We start from the raw sequence: 16482 nt of genomic DNA, 5'->3' as shown, positions 1-16482 counted from the left end.
TTTGTGTTTGTGAGGTGGGGTTTGGTTTCAGAAAATGAAAGACTACGTTTTCACCATTTGGTTAAAAGGAAAAAGACAGGAATATATAAAGAAGGGACATTTTGGCCAATGGGCTGCTCTGTAAGTTTGATGGAATGAGGAGGGAGATATAGATATCTTCTTGTTATTAGCATTTAATTTAATCTACAAATTGAAGCATTGCTCTAGATCCCACTGAACATAGGAGCAATTATGTATCTGTGACATAATCAATTTCATAGCAGAAGTACTGTGTCACTTTGCCAAAAACCTATTACACCTCTAGGTATTAAGTAGCAGTCCTTTTGCTCTGAATTTCTTTACTTTGTTAGATAAGTCAGATTTTATTTAGCACTGTTGAATTGTTCTTTGCTTTCACTCCTATTCTTGATACGGTGACATATCTAGTATGGATATATATTTAGTAGGATTGCTGAAGTTTGAAAGCCTTGGAATAAGTTCAATATAAATATGATGTTTTTAGCACCACAGGAAGATGAGATACTGACTGTGAATATGAATATAATACACTAGAGAGATGCATAAGATTTTAAAATATTTCTCTTTAATATGGATTGTTTTAATTAGCTACATCATTGTCCTCATTTAAGTCAAAACTACATTCTTGCAACATATCAGACTATGTATTTGGAGAACAAAGGAGGTATCTATTTAAAGCATTCAAAGTCATGACTAGAAAATATTATATATGATAATATATTTTAAATACTGCTTAAATCTTGGCCTCCTTAAAATGTCTTTCAAGCATAGGCACTGAGTGTTTAATTTTTTCACTTCATAATACACTGTTTGTATGTTGTTTAGATAACAGCTTAAATACAAGACTGTTATAATTTAAAGCCTACGGCTTAAGTGCATAAAGACATTTGATTGGACATCAATAAAATTCTTAAATAGATCTGTCTATCCCTGTGTGCATAAAAACATGTACACAAATATGTGTTTACATATGGGCAACTAATATCTGGGAAACAGATAAGGAAAAAGGTAAGAAGATGTCTTTTTGTTGTCAAATCCTGTTTATTCTATGTACTTAGGATTTCTGAAATGCTCTACCAGTCTGTGGTAATTAGCTGTGCTGTCGCTCAACTTATTCAAGTTTGCCAACATGTTCTAATAATTTAGGGAATACAATAATAAAATAGTTCTTTTTACTTCTTTGTGTCCTGGAGACACATCTAGCATTTTTGTTGAAATGACTTTCTTATAATCATTTTGTATGTTAAGAGAAGGAAGTGCAACTTTAATTTGTGAAACATGCAGTTTGTTTTACCTAAGCCTTATTACTCAATGACATATGTTACAGCAATCTTGCCAGCATATGTAAACATTTAGCTATAATCCTTTCTATTTAGAATTTACTTGTAACTACGTTTTTGTATATCCCATATGTTGTTTGTATATGCACTTGCTCTCACCCATTTACTCCCACACACATCCACATATTTTGGATGATTTGGTGGAACGCTTTTTTTCTTTTTATTTATTCTTGTCTGCGCTGGATCTTCGTTGCTGCACGCAGGCTTTCTCTAGTTGCAGCAAACAGGGTCTACTCTCTAGTTGTGTTGCTCAAGCTTCTCATTGTGAGGCTTCTCTTGTTGCAAAGCTCTAGAGCATGGGCTCAGTAGTTGTAGTGCTTGGGCTTAGTTGCTCCGTGGCCTATGGGATCTTCCCTGACCAGTTATCGAACCTGTGTCCACTGCATCGGTAGGCAGATTCTTTACCACTGGACCACAAAGGAAAACCCCATCAAGGGACTTGAAACTTGTCTTGAATGTGGGTCCATTCCAGGCTACGTCTTTCTGTGGGTAGTATCATTTTCTTGACTTCTGTTTCTTTACCCTGCTTTATTCCATCTTCCTTGATGCCTCGTCCATGGAGTTCTGATTCTACTCAAGATAGCACTAGTAAAGCAGGTAGGTCCCCTTACTTCCATCACCCGTAGAGTTGGCAACTGTAGTGACTGCCTTAAGTTCTTGAAGATCATCTGGAAGTCAGGCAGAGCTGTTAGAAGGACAAAATCTGATAAATATATAGTGTCCTAGGATAGGAAGTCCACCTGATCTGTTATATCGTTTGAGCAAGAACACATCTCTGAGAAATGTTTAATTAAATCTGCCTCTATTGTTATACTACCCACTTTCTCTGTTTTAAAGTCCCACTTTCTGTAAATTGCCCTATGACGTGACATCTACCTTCATTGATTTATTGACACTGAATTTCCAAGGGTCATTTGTGGTGCTTTCAAGAAATCTAATTATATTCATTCATTTATCTATTGATTCCCCTATTCAGTAACTGTTTATTTAGTGACATGTAAACATGGGCACTACTATGTACTGAAGTTACAGTAGGAAACACTAAAAGTTTGCCTTTAAGTACCTCTATTATAGTTAGGAACGATGTCAATTTACCCAAGTAATTTATTATAAATGTAGTAAGTGCTGTGAGGTATACTTATTCGAATCCTCATTCCATTTGACTCCTTTGCTTTATGTGGCATTCATTGTCACTTACTACTTCTTGAATTTTTTCCATTCTTAATATCTGTGATTCTATACTATCTCTTCAGCTACTTTTCTACCACTTTCCCTCTTGTTTCTTCTCTTCCTTAAGTGATGGTTTCCCCCTAGGTTTAGCATTTGGGCTGTAATGTATTACTTGTTTTCTTGGCCTATGCCTTCTATCGACTCATAGTTTTAAATATCACCTCTAAGTGAATGCCTCCAAGTTATCCATTTCTAGGTTTTTCCATCTGCTGTATATTTTCCCACTTGTACATCCAAGTTCAACTGTCAGCCAATGTTCTTCAGGATTGTAGCCAAACTCACTTTGATGTGAAACCAATTCCTCTTTCATCCATGTTTCTGTTAATGGCATTGACGGTCTCCTGGCTTCTCACGTTTGACACCTTGAAATCAGTTTTGCATCTAACTTTTCATTGACTCTCAGTACCTAAACCACTACCAAGTTCTTTCATTTCTTTCATGATAATCTAGCTAATATCTATCCTTTCTCATCTCCTTTTTCTGTTATTTTTCCTTTTATTCTGTGTTTTCTTATCCTCCCCTCCCTAAGAGTCATCTTGAATTCAGAGTCTTGGTTATATTCTAGCTCCATCAGAAAATCCATCCCCAGAAAGTCCCTATCACGTAGGTATCTTCTTTTTCTAAACCTTCAGAACAAAATAATGGAAGTGATGGGAATAACAGGTTTTGGTAGCCAAAGACACAGGGTTAAGCTCTGTTCTACCTGTCACTCCCTCCTGTACACCTTCGCTCTCTATGAGCCTGTTTCCTCACAGTTATCCTATCTTGCATAATGGCCACAAGGAACAAATGAGAACATGGAGGTGAAGTCATTTAAAACCATGAAGCACTAGGTAAATATTAAAGTAAGACTTGTTAATATAAGAGTAACTCAGGGGTGGGGACCAAGGTTCTGGGTCTTAACTATACCCAGGAAGTATAGTGTAGGGTTAAATTTGAATCCCAGTTTTGCTACTGACCAGGTGTGAAACTAAGAAAATTTAGCTTCTCTGTTCCTAGGTCCTCATCAGTAAAATGGGAATAATAATTGTTTGCACTCAGAGGTGGGGGGTGTTTGATTTAAAGGATTAACAGATGTAAAATACTTACAAAACAGTGTCTGACCTATAGTAATTGCTCTGTAAGTGTGGGAGGTGGTGCTGGAGGCCAGTGACATGTAGATACAAGGTGGGAGTGAGTTATTATTAATAGAACTGAGTCACCAGGTGAGGATCAGGTGTAGTAAACATGGAAACAGAGCCATGGGGCAGACACTTAAACCTGGCTGAATCCCTCATCATTGAGATCACAAATGGCCCTTTCATCATTGTCATCATAAATGGCTGTCCTTTTGTGTGAATAGATGTGCATAAGGAGATACAAACACTCTGAGTAACTACTTGAGGATAATGGTATTTCAGGCACATTTTTAATGTTGTTAAAGAGAAAAGAATGGTAAGTAGTTGGCCCTTACAGAGTCATGAAATATGTTGATATGTCATGGAATCAAAATTATCAGTATCCAATTTGCATTCCTTTTACTTCTTTTTCTTCTCTAACTGCCGTGGCTAGGACTTCCAAAACTATGTTGAACAACAGTGGCAAGAGTGGACATCCATGTCTTATTCTTAATCTTAGAGGAAGTGTTTTCAGGTTTTCATCATTGAAACTGATGGGAATATAAATTCATATAGCCACTATGGATTACAGTAGGAAGGTTCCTTAAAAAACTAAAAATAGAACTACTTTATGACTCAGTAATCCGACTACTGGGCTTATATCCTGAGAAAACCATAATTCAAAAAAAAAAAAAATACATGCATCCCAATGTTCGTTGTAGCACTGTTTATAATAGGCAGGGCATGGAAGAAACCTAAATGTTCATCGACAGATGAATGGATAAAGAAGATGTAGTAGATATATTCAGTGGAATATTAACCATAAAAAGGAACAAAACTGAGTTGTTTGTAGAGATGTAAATGGATGTAGAGTCTGTCATACAGAGAGAAGTATTAATAAGTCAGAAAGAGAAAATTGACACGTGAAATCTAGAAAAATGGTACACAATGGTGCTCGCTTCGGCAGCACATATACTAAAATTGGAACGATACAGAGAAGATTAGCATGGCCCCTGCACAAGGATGACATGCAAAATCGTGAAGCGTTCCATATTAAAAAAAAAAAATGGTACACAATGAACCTATTTATAGAACAGGAATAGAGATGCAGACATAAAGAATGGACATGTGGACATAGTGGAGAAAGGGGAGGGTGGGATGAATTGAAGAGATAAGAACTAAGTTATATAAACTACCCTGTGTAAAATAGCTAATTAGTGGGAAGCTGCCGTATTGCACAGGGAGCTTTGCTTGGTGCTCTGTGGTGACCTAGAGGGGTGGGAGGGAGGCCTAAGAATTAGAAGATAATATGTATACAAAGAGCTGATTCACTTGGTTGTGCAGGAGAAACTAACACAAAGTTGTAAAGCAATTATTCTCCAATAAAAAACATACACACACACACACACCAGTATCCAAATGTTAAGAAACCAAACTTATCCTCTGCACTCTAGAAATCTCTCTCCCCTGCCTCCTCCTTTTGGCCTCACTGCAAGGATGTGGAATCTTTAGTTCCTTGTGGTTTAGTCACTAAGGCGTGTCTGACTCTTGCAAACCCCATGGACTGTACCCCACCAGGCTCCTCTGTCCATGGCATTTTCCAGGCAAGCATACTGGAGTGTGTTGCCATTTCCTTCTCCAGGTGATCTTTTGGACCCAGGAATCTAACCCGGGTCTCCTGCATTGCAGGCAGATTCTTTACTGACTTAGCTACAAGGGAAGCCCTGGGGTCAAACCCTCACCCCCTGCAGTGGAAGCTGTTCAATCTTAACCATAGGACTGCGAGGGAAGTCCCTAGGAATCTTTTTCTTTAATAGGTATATGCTTCTAGCATTTCAGAGTGCAAGGGACCTTAGAAATTTCTCTCAATTTATAGGATCATTGGCCAGAGTATGTATTTTTACTAACACACAGTATTCACTTTGGGTGAGGTTTTTTTTTTTTTTGTTAAGAAAGGATAAATGACTATTCCAGGGGTGCTTTAGATTGTTTAGCTCCCTTTACTCTTCACAATAACCCAATGGGATAGACTTCATCATCTTCATTCTATTTACATAAGAATAAGCTCAGGAGGTTGTCCATAATTAATGAATAATTGAGCCAGGCTGCAGACCCCAGTAGTCTAGAATCCAGAGCCCATATTCTCAGCCATTGAGTCCTATCATCCTAGCCTCTCTGTACTCTCATGTCTTACTCAAGAGAACAGGCTGTGGTGACTTGGGCAGCTGTTAGATGCTGCTATTCCAGTTTTCCTTGCTGAGTGGTCTTAAATGTTTGCTAGTTTCTCAGAATATATAAAAATAAGATTTATACTAGATATTCCAGTATCTGTTCAAGAAGCATCTGATTTTTTCCACCCATGATTCTGTATATGAGCATCACAGTTCTCCAATAGTGATGCCCTGTTTCCTAGACAGCATATTATACTGTGCATGGGCAGGTACTTCGCACGGTGCTTCACTGTTGCCCTTGCCATGGGGATGCTCTCTTGTGTGTGTTAGTTTCCATCTTTGTTGTCTGTTAGTTTGCATCTTTGTTTTTGCCAACAGAAGTTTAAGCTTAGTTTTTAGAGTTGCCACTTTTTGTTTCCTTGTTTAATAACTTCTTGTCCATTTAATTGTTCTCTCACCTAATTAAAAATTATTTTCTGGAAGCCTTATCAGCTACAAAAATAATTTGTTAGACTTCTACTTCATTTTCTGCTTCACTGAATAAAAATATTAAAATCTGACTTACCTTCTCTGAGCCCCTTAATAACCTTATTCATTTCTAAGTAGGCACAGTACCATTTGTAACTCTTGTTAACGTTTAATTTAGCAATTTCCAGTCCTTGTAACAGTTGACTTATCCAGGCTAATTTGATTTAATCTTTCTAACCGAATGCCAGGAAACACTCTGTTTCTACATTATGAACACATCCAGTTCATTTAAGGATTTCTGGTTCATGTAAATAGATTTTGGTGACATTTTCGTTTTTGGTGTTGTGCAGTCAGAAAATATTTCCAAGAGTCAGGACTTGAAGGGAAATTAAGATAATGAAAAACAAAAACCAACTCTAAGATATATTTCATTAGCAAGCAAAATCCTTAAAACCAAACAATATAATGTAAAAAAATCACTTAACATTGTTGTGTAACATAAGAATAAAAGTGGTAAAAGTGTGAGTTGCTCAGTCGTGTCCAACTCTTTACGACCCCTTGGACTGTAGCCCATCAGTCTCCTCTGTACATGGAATTCTCCAGGCAGGAAAACTGGGGTGGCTAGCCATTCCTTTCTCCAGGGGATCTTCCTGACCCAGGAATTGAACCTTGGTCTCCTGCATTGCAGGCGGATTCTTTACCACCTGAGCTACCAGGGAAGCAGAAATTATAGTTGAGATAGGGTGTGGGAAGGTTTCTGTATGTGTAGGGAAATCATATTTGGAATCTAACCATCAAATAATGATGTTCCAAGGTTCAAAAATAGACTTTAAATATACTTTTCTCTAGATTGCAAAAACTAAGTTCAGCAACAGCCCACTTGGTAAACATAGACCAAGAGATCATATGAAATATATTTCTTTAATTCAAATATCAGAATACAGACAAATCCATTGATATATCCTCCCAAGACCTGTGTATAGAGATCAATAGATTTTAGTCTCCTAGTGTGAAATTGGGCTTCTCTGGTGGCTCAGAGGGTAAAGCATCTGCCTGCAATGTGAGAGACCCGGGTTTGATTCCTGAGTCAGGAAGATCCCTGGAGAAGGAAATGGCAACCCACTCCAGTATTCTGGCCTGGAAAATCCCATGTGGAGGAGCCTCGTAGGCTACAGTCCACAGGGTCACAAAGAGTCGGAACATTAGCATATGATTTAAAATTTTGAACTTAATTTCATTTAAACCAAATGATACAATATCAAAGAGGGATTTTCTAAGTAGTAAGGGCCTATTTTAGAATGGGAAAGACTAGAGATCTCTTCAAGAAAATTAGAGATACCAAGGGAACATTTCATGCAAAGATGGACACAATAAAGGACAGAAACTATAGGGACCTAACAGAAGCAGAACATATTAAGAAGAGGTGGCAAGAATACATAGAAGAACTATACAAAAAAGATCTTCATGACCCAGATGATCACGATGGTATCACTCACCTAGAGCCAGACATCCTGGAATGTGAAGTCAAGTGGGCCTTAGGAAACATCACTATGAACAAAGCTAGTGGAGGTGATGAAATTCCAGTTGAGCTATTTCAAATCCTAAAAGATAATGTCATGAAAGTGCTGCACTCAATATGCCAGCAAATCTGGAAAACTCAGTAATGGCCACAGGACTGGAAAAAGTCAGTTTTTATTCCAATCCCAAAGAACGGCAATGCCAAAGAATGTTCACACTATCACACAATTGCAGTCATCTCACACACTGGCAAAGTAATGCTCAAAATTCTCCAGGCTTCAATAGTACGTTAACTGTGAACTTCCAGATGTTCAAGCTGGATTTAGAAAAGGCAGAGGAACCAGATCAAACGGAAACTAACACAACATTGTAAATCAACTATATGTCAATACAAATTAATTAAAAAAATAATAAATTTAGGCACACGCATCGCTCACCTGAGATGGATTCCAGCGAGGAGGATCCTGGGAAGTTGGTAGGACCTCTGGACTGGAGTCTCCCATCCCTTTTTGACCTCTCCAGAATCCTGGTTGCTGGTAGCTTGTGAGTTCCTTGATCCTTATCGGGACTTCCTGTTGTGAGATGACTCCTGCAAGTGTTTTCTCTTCTCTGTGGCCTGGTGGGTGGTCAGTGGTTCATTTAACAGTTTGTCTTTTGCTTCTCTCCAATAAGGTCCTTCACAGAGTAAATGCATAAAATTGTAAAAGTCAATGTTTTAAATAATTTATATTCACACACAAAAAATAATAAATTTAATGATATGATATCAAGGATAAGTTTTTTAAAGTAGTAAGTACCTGATACAAAACAGGCAGTTTTCCCCAACTTTCCACAAATATGGTGTATTCTGTTATGTCTGTGCCTGTATAATTTTCAAGTTGCACATTTTGGGTAGAACTGAAAGTGTATTAAAACACATTTTGTGAGAATGAATCACTGTCCTCTATTTGAGAGACCAGCTCAGGAAAAATAATTCCAGGGAGTTCGATCAGTAACATGAAAAAAAAAAACAACAAAACTCTGGAATGTTCTCTTTGAAGCAGTCATGGTACAGAAGGAAGAGTTTAACCTGCTTCAAACCATTCACAGTTGTCTTCTAATTTTGTTGTTACTATGTTTGAGCTCTAAACACAGCAAGGTTATTTCTAACACACAACAAAATCAAACAGTTATTGATTTTCTTTCAAGTGAACTCCTGTTTATCTCATTGTTCTTGTGAGTAATAGCTATATGTTTAGCTTTATACTTAAGCACAGTAGGATATAACTATGTATTAGCAGCACTCAGATCTACAGAGTAGATTCCTGAACATTGAAGATAAAATCCACTGGTAATATTTGTTTGACTCTCTTGGGGCTTCCCTGGTGGCTCAGATGATAAAGAATCTGCCTTCAATGCAGGAGACCCAGGTTCGATCCCTGGGTTGGGAAAATCCCCTGAGGCAGCCCACTTCGGTATTCTTGCCTGGAGAATCCCCATGGACAGAGGAGCCTGGGAGGCTATAGTTCAAGGGGTCGCAAAGAGTTGGACATGACTGAGCAACTAAGCACTATACACACACACACAGTGGGATAACTATTGAACCTGGATCAGCAAATATAAAATGTGGGTGCAATACTGCCACCAATAATAATAGTAACTATTCATCTTATCTGTGGATTTCCTATGAACTAAGCCCTATTCATATGCCTTCCATGTAACCAAGATCATGTCTTCGTTCAACCATATCTTCAAGATCCCAAGTCTAACAAATTTCAGAGCTTGGATTTGAACCAGAGTCCCTGTTCTATACAAGTTACCCTGGTCAAGTTAAGTAACTTCTAAAGGCATTTCCCTGGTATTTATTTTTTTCTGTGCTGACTCAATTTTTACCTTTCTCCCTGTTTCACAGGCTCACCCAATCTGTGCTGGTCTTTATCTGTAAAGTTGTCCCTGATCTGGCCCTGATGCCAATATCTGGGGGCTTGACATACTCTCTGTGACCTTCTATCAAGGTGTGTGTGAAGAGGGGAAACCTATGTTCGTCATTATTCCAGGTTCTTAGGTCAGCTGGCCCCTCAGCACTTTGAGTTCCCACAGATAGTGCTAATTTCCCCTCTCCCAGCTGAGCTGTTCAGACCATGCTTGTAGGAGCCCATGTAGCAGCAGGCCCTTCCTTGCTTCATTTCTACTCTCTTCATGCCCTGACCGCTGCTGCAGCTTTCACGTCCTTTTTCACTCAGGAGAGGCTGCCTCAGTGTTGTATCTTACATTCCTCTCTCCACTGTCTCATAATAAATTTCAGTGTTCAGATCTCCAAGCTTTGTTCTTGGCAGAGAGAACAGCTAGTTTGGGGAACATCAGAAGAAAAAGAAAACACTGAGGATCGCTTCTCAGTATTCTCTCCCCAACTATGTGTGCTAAAGACCCAGTTTCTTTGTTTTGAATTTTCTAAGCCACCTTGAACTCTAATATTTTGTAAAATTCCTGGTACAGCTAAGTGAGTCCACTGATGATATGCTTCTTTGTCGTGTCAATGTCAAAGTCCCATGAAAGTTCTTGAATGCTCTGAATTCTGTACACATCTTGCCTATTCCAAGTTTACTGAACAGCACTATTATGTCCATGAACCACATTTAGAGTAGCATTGCTCTAGAGACTAGTTTTCTTGGGAAAAGAAGTACAAAGAATCTGCTTTTCCCTCAGTCTATTTTTTATTTTGCAGGTGTGCCCGTGTATCCATCTTTGTATGGTCTTTTGGTATACAAATGTGGACCCTCCAAAAGCCAGTGGGCTGGGCATTGGTATAAGGTTGACCAAGACAAAATATACATGGTGGTGGTGGTTTAGTTACTAAGTCATGTCCAACTCTTGCAATTCCATGTGCCGGAGCCTGCCGGCAAACGAACTGTCGAGAACGCAATTACCAGAGTACCTAGGAAAAATAAGACTCAGAAAGATGGGGTTGAGAGGGACGGAGTCCGCTTGCGTCTGACTCCGCCAACTTTATTGAAGAATACCACGCCTATATATATGCTAACAGGAGTTACTAAGAATAGATTGAGGGTTTGCATACGTGCAGAGCTACAGATGTTTTAAATTCCCACACTCAAGATCAGTAGAGCATTAATTACCCTAGCGCCCAACATGATTAAGATCAATAGAACATTAGATAGAAAACAGGCTTCATCAATAGAACATTAAACAGATGGAAAACAGGTTTCGAGCATGATGAGTTTATCAGCACCAGGAAAACAGGCAAAAGGTCACCGGGGTGTTTTTTCCCTGAAGGAGACAAATGCCAGTCTATACTTTAACAAGAAGGGGTGGCAGGACAAAGAGAGACCCTTTGTTCTCTCTTAGGGCCGTAAGGGGCCTGCACATTCAGGCCGGCTCCCTGCACCATGGACTGTAGAACACCAGGCTCCTCTGTCCACGCGATTTTCCAGGCAAGAATACTGGAGTGGGTTGGTAATTCCTTCTCTGGGGGACCTTCCCGACTTAGGGACTGAACCTATGTCTCCTGCATTGCAGGCAGATTCTTTACTGCTGAGCCACCAGGGAAGACACACACACACACACACACACACACACACACACACACACACACACACACACACACACACACACACACACACACACACACACACACACACACACACACACACACACACACACACACACACACACACACACACACACACACACACACACACACACACACACACACACACACACACACACACACCTGTGTGTTATGTTATTTATTATATTGTTATATACTTATATGTGTATGTATATGTGTATATTAGTTGCTCAGTCGGGTCCAACTCTTTGTGATTCTATGGACTATAGTCTGCCAGGTTCCTTTGTCCATGGAATTCTCCAGGCAAGAATACTGGAGTGGGTAGCCATTCCCTTCTCCAGGGGATCTTCCCGACTCAGAGATCGAACCTAGGTCTCCTGCATTGCAGGCAAATTTTTTTACCTTCTAAACTACTAGGGAATCCCATATATGTGTGCATATGTATATGTATTTCATCCTATGGTACAGTGTAATCATGAACGGAGGAAGATTGCCTTAATTTGAAACTTAGCTCCACCACTTTTGAGCTCTGTGGTACAGAACAAGTTAATCTCCCTCTGCCTAATTTTCCATATCTGTAATATTAAATAGTAAAAATAACTCCAAGGGTTAATGTTAAGATTGAAAGAGTTAATATATATAAACCAGCACCCCAGAATAAGGTCTGGTATTTGGATATGAGTGCTATGTGTTTGGGCTTCCCAGCTGTAGCTAGTGATAAAGAATCGCCCGCCAATACAGGAGACATGAGACGCAGATTCCATCCCTGGGATGGGAAGATCCCCTGGAGAAGGAAATGGCATCCCACTCCAGTATTCTTGACTGGAGAATTCCATGGATGAGGAGCCTGGCAGGCTGCAGTCCCTGAATTTGCACAGTTGCACACAGTCAGACATGACTGAAGCAACTTAGCATGCATACATGCATGCTATGTGTTTACTGTCATTATTACCATGAACCATAAGGAAAAGGAGTTAAGGCAAATATGATTGATAATGGAGCTGAAGATATTCTATACAATATAAAATATAATAAAACATGGATAATAGATCGGGCATGGTTAATTATGACTTGGTTAATGTGAAATGTGTCATGATTCCAAGAGTGTGTGACATGGACTGTGCTAGACAGTTTGCATTAACAGTTACTTTTTATGCCCCTAGTACCCCTATGTGGTGGGTACTGTTATTATTTCTACTTCACAAAAGAAGAAGTTGAAGTTCAGAGAGGTTAAATAGCTTAGTGTCTGTAACACAGTCAGTAGAACAGCTGGAATTTGTACTCAGAGCTTCCTGAATCAGAAACCTGGAGTCCTTGCAATTCTCTACTTGAGCTGTCTGTTGAAAAACTATGGGAAGTTTTAAAATTCACCTATAAACTCAGAAATTCTTCAATTTGATTTTTTAAAAAAACCTCTTTGAGACAATTCACCTCCCAAAGAATCCACCCATTTGGAATATAAAATGCAGTGTTTTACAGTATATTGAGAGGTTAAACACCATCGCCACAATTTAGTGGTAGAACATTTTTGTCTTGGCGGTAGGCCTGGCAATTGAGTCCCTTGGGTCTTTGCTTCAGGGCCAGAGACCCTGTAAGATTTCTTGAAGTGAGATTTTGAAAGTGTGAGAGTGCTAGTCACTCAGTTGTCCGATTCTCTGCGACCCCATGGACTGTAGCCTGCCAGGCTCCTCTGTCCGTGGGATTTCCCAGGCAAGAATGGTTTGAGAATGTTTTCTAAGTCACACAACTTTTATTTTCTTTTGTTTTCAATTTATTCCTTTTGGCTGTGCTGGGACTTTGTCGCTGTGTGCGGACTTCCTCTAGGTGTGGAGAGCCGGGGTGACTCTCTGGTTTTGCGGTGAGGTGGGCTTATCACTGTAGTGGCTTCTCCTGTTGCGGAGCACAGGCTCAGTAGTTGTGGGGCATGGGATTAGTTAATGTGGAATCTTCCTGGACCAGGGATCAAATCCGTGTCCCCTACATTTGCAGGTGGATTCTTAACCATTGGACCACCAAGGAAATCCTTATTTTCTTCTTTAAAAGCATAGCAATGTAGCTCAGATAGTATTAAGGAACTTGACCACTGTGTTCTCAAACTTCAGGGTGCACACACACCACTGAGGGCTGTTGTTAAAATTCACATTCAAATTGAGTATGTTTGGGGTGAGATCAGGCCTACTTTCATCAACTTGGTTATAGGAATACTAACGTTGGAGCCCAATTAAGTGAAATGCTATCTTGCCTGTAATTCCATTCTTCTCATTAGTAGTTATGTGTTACCAAAAAACCCCTCAAAACAACTGTTCTCAATCATTATTATGTTTGATTTTTTTCAGTAAAATATATGTGGACATTTTTCTTTCTTGTTATATAAATAGCTACAATATAACCATGATTTTGCCTCTTGTAACAAAAAGCCTAACATATTTATTAGCTGGCCCTCAATAGAAGAAGTTTGCCAACCCTGAGTGTAGAGCATCCGGCTTCCCCGATGGCACACAATCGGTAAGGAATCCACCGGCAAGGCAGGAGACATGGGTTCGATCCCTGGGTCAGGGAGATTCTCCTGGAGAAAGGAATGGCAACCCACCCCCGTATTCTTGCCTGCGAAATCCCATGGACAGAGGAGCCTGGCGGGCTACAGTTCATGGGATCGCAGAGAGTCACACACAACTGAGCACGCATGCACAGTCTAGAGCATGGTGTAAGGCCACCTCTGAGTTGCATGAATCTTGTTCATCTTACTCCCCAGTTGCTTGCTGTGTTTGTCAGACTTGGCATTAGTAATCAGACTGATAGGAATCCAAACTAAGTCAGAGGGGCAACAAGCTGGTTATATTTATGGGTAACCAACCCCCCTCTACCCAGGAGGAGCTGTCTGAGCTCATGAGAATCAGCTTCAGATTTTGTTTAAAAATAGATCTTCCTGGGTTGCAGGATACTTGCTCGAGTAGCCTAGGTAGGTTTCCACAAAGGACCTAGAGTCTTCTCGGCTAGTCTTCTCGGCTTCTCATGTCAATAAGATTTTGGAAGCAGGATTTCCTAGCAGTTATTTGTTATCCATACAGACAGCTTGATTAATTAGGTTTGGACGACAAGTGAACTTATGGGTAGAATATTGCTTCCTCTTACACCAACTTTAAAGCTGCTTTGCCCTGAAGGATCTATGCTATACTCATACTAGAACACAGAAGACTTTTCAAAACTCTCCAGGCTTCAAGTTGTCTCCTACAACGTAACTTATTGCAGAGCTTCCCCCCAGATGTCCATCTTGTACTCTTCTTTCCTGTGGTCTTGGCCAATGACAATTTTAGGTCTCCTAGCTGATGGCTGATTTTCAGACTGTCTCTTTTTTCTTTTTGGATGCAAGAACTTATCCAACAATCAAGAGTTACTGCAAATAATCCTTGTTCCCACAAGACCCCTAACTGTGATCATAGTTTAGTATGCTCTTGGGTGGGGGGTAGACAAATACAAAGTATGACCTTGAAGGAATTAGATTACGCCCCCCCCCAAATAATTGCAAGGTTTACTAATCAATATTATTAGAAACTAGGATACAGCCAAGGAATATGTGATATAACACTGGATTGAGTTCAATGTATCGATAAGGTACATTTCCTAGAGTTTCTGGGTTTAGTGCGGTACCCAGAAACTCTGGAGATCATGCAACTGGAGGTGTTTGTAACAGTTTTCTTGATTGATTGATTGAAATCTGAACATAATAAAGTGAAAGTGAAGTCACTCAGTCATGTCCCACTCTTTGCGACACCAGGGACTGTAGCCTGCCAGGCTCCTCCATCCATGGGATTTTCCAGGCAAGAATACTGGAGTGGGTTACCATTTCATTCTCCTGGGGATCTTCCCAACCTAGGGATCACACCTGGGTCTCCTGCACTGCAGGCAGACTCTTTTCTGTCTCAGCCATCAGGGAAGCCTCCCTGGACATAATGGTGGCCTCCATTGATTTTTGAGTGATATGCTTGACTCCCAGTTCGTTAGTCTCAACTGTGTCTTTTGCTATGTTGATTATCCTCTGCCCCTAGTTTCTTTCATCAGTGCATTTATTTCTTTGTGTCTTCTTTAAAAATTACTGATCCTCATGATCCTATCTCTGCCTCTTCTCTTCCTGTGTATTCTCACTTGTATGATTTCAGCCACCATGTAGGTATCAGTAATTCTCATTTAAATGCCTCTTGTATAGACTTCTCTGATAAACTTGAGTTTCATATTCCAAATGCCCTTCTGAACAGGTCTTTGTTTTTGATATTTGCCTCCTAAGCACCTGGACCCCAACATCTTCAGATGTTAAATAACTTTTTTTCTCTCACCCTTTTTTGTTTTGTATCCTCTATCTCTGTTAGTAATATTACCATCAACATTCCTAGGCTTTACCCCAGGCCTATTGAATCAGGATTTCTGGAGATGGAACCTCAGGAATCTATGTCTGAACAAGTCCCATGGCTGGTTCTAATGTACACTAAAATTTAAGAATCTTTGCATTTCCCCATGCCAGAAACCTCAGTGGCTCTCTCTTCCCACTCACATCTAGTTGGTAACTGGACCTTATTGAGATTATCTCCCTTATTGAGATATTGAGATATCCCCGAATATCTGAAAAATGGTCCTTTATTCCTCCCCACAAACTTCACTTCCCAGTCTCTCCCTGGTCCTCCTGCCTGATCCTCCTCATTGTCTACATAACCTCTACCCTCGCAGACAATCACTGAATACCGATGTCTTTCAAAACACGCATTTAAAATAGAAATCTGAATGCGCTATTCCTTGTCTTAAAAGCATCCAACAGTTTGATGGCATGGGAGCAGTGTTCAAATTTTTTAAGGTCATGGAACTCCTTCTTCAAATAAAAGCCTGCCAGAAAATCCAACTTATAGAAGAGATAAAAGCAGAGCTGCTCTGTTTGAAGCAGGGGTCGGCGCCAGAGACTTGGCCATGCAACCTGCCTTGCTGTGTTTCCTAAGAAACCAGTCTGAAAGACACAGTGTGGAAAACACTGGATAAAGTCCAGGTGATTTATTTGGCCATCAAACTCCTCCCTGGCTGGCTGTTTCCTT

General features: G+C 39.9%; 1 protein-coding gene and 1 non-coding gene across 3 annotated transcripts in view; both read left to right on the top strand.

The window, feature by feature from the left end:
* SYTL5 (synaptotagmin like 5) overlaps nucleotides 1-16482 on the top strand; it is a 170457-nt gene that overhangs the window by 130 nt on the left and 153845 nt on the right. The gene's annotated exons all lie outside the window — the stretch shown is intronic.
* On the top strand, nucleotides 4637-4743 carry LOC122436072. The gene has a single exon (XR_006267844.1). It is a non-coding gene; the product is annotated as a U6 spliceosomal RNA (small nuclear RNA).

The sequence above is a fragment of the Cervus canadensis genome, chromosome X, assembly GCF_019320065.1.
Source record: "Cervus canadensis isolate Bull #8, Minnesota chromosome X, ASM1932006v1, whole genome shotgun sequence".
In the NCBI taxonomy this organism is placed as follows: domain Eukaryota; kingdom Metazoa; phylum Chordata; class Mammalia; order Artiodactyla; family Cervidae; genus Cervus; species Cervus canadensis.
This window is presented reverse-complemented; position numbering and strand designations above follow the sequence as displayed.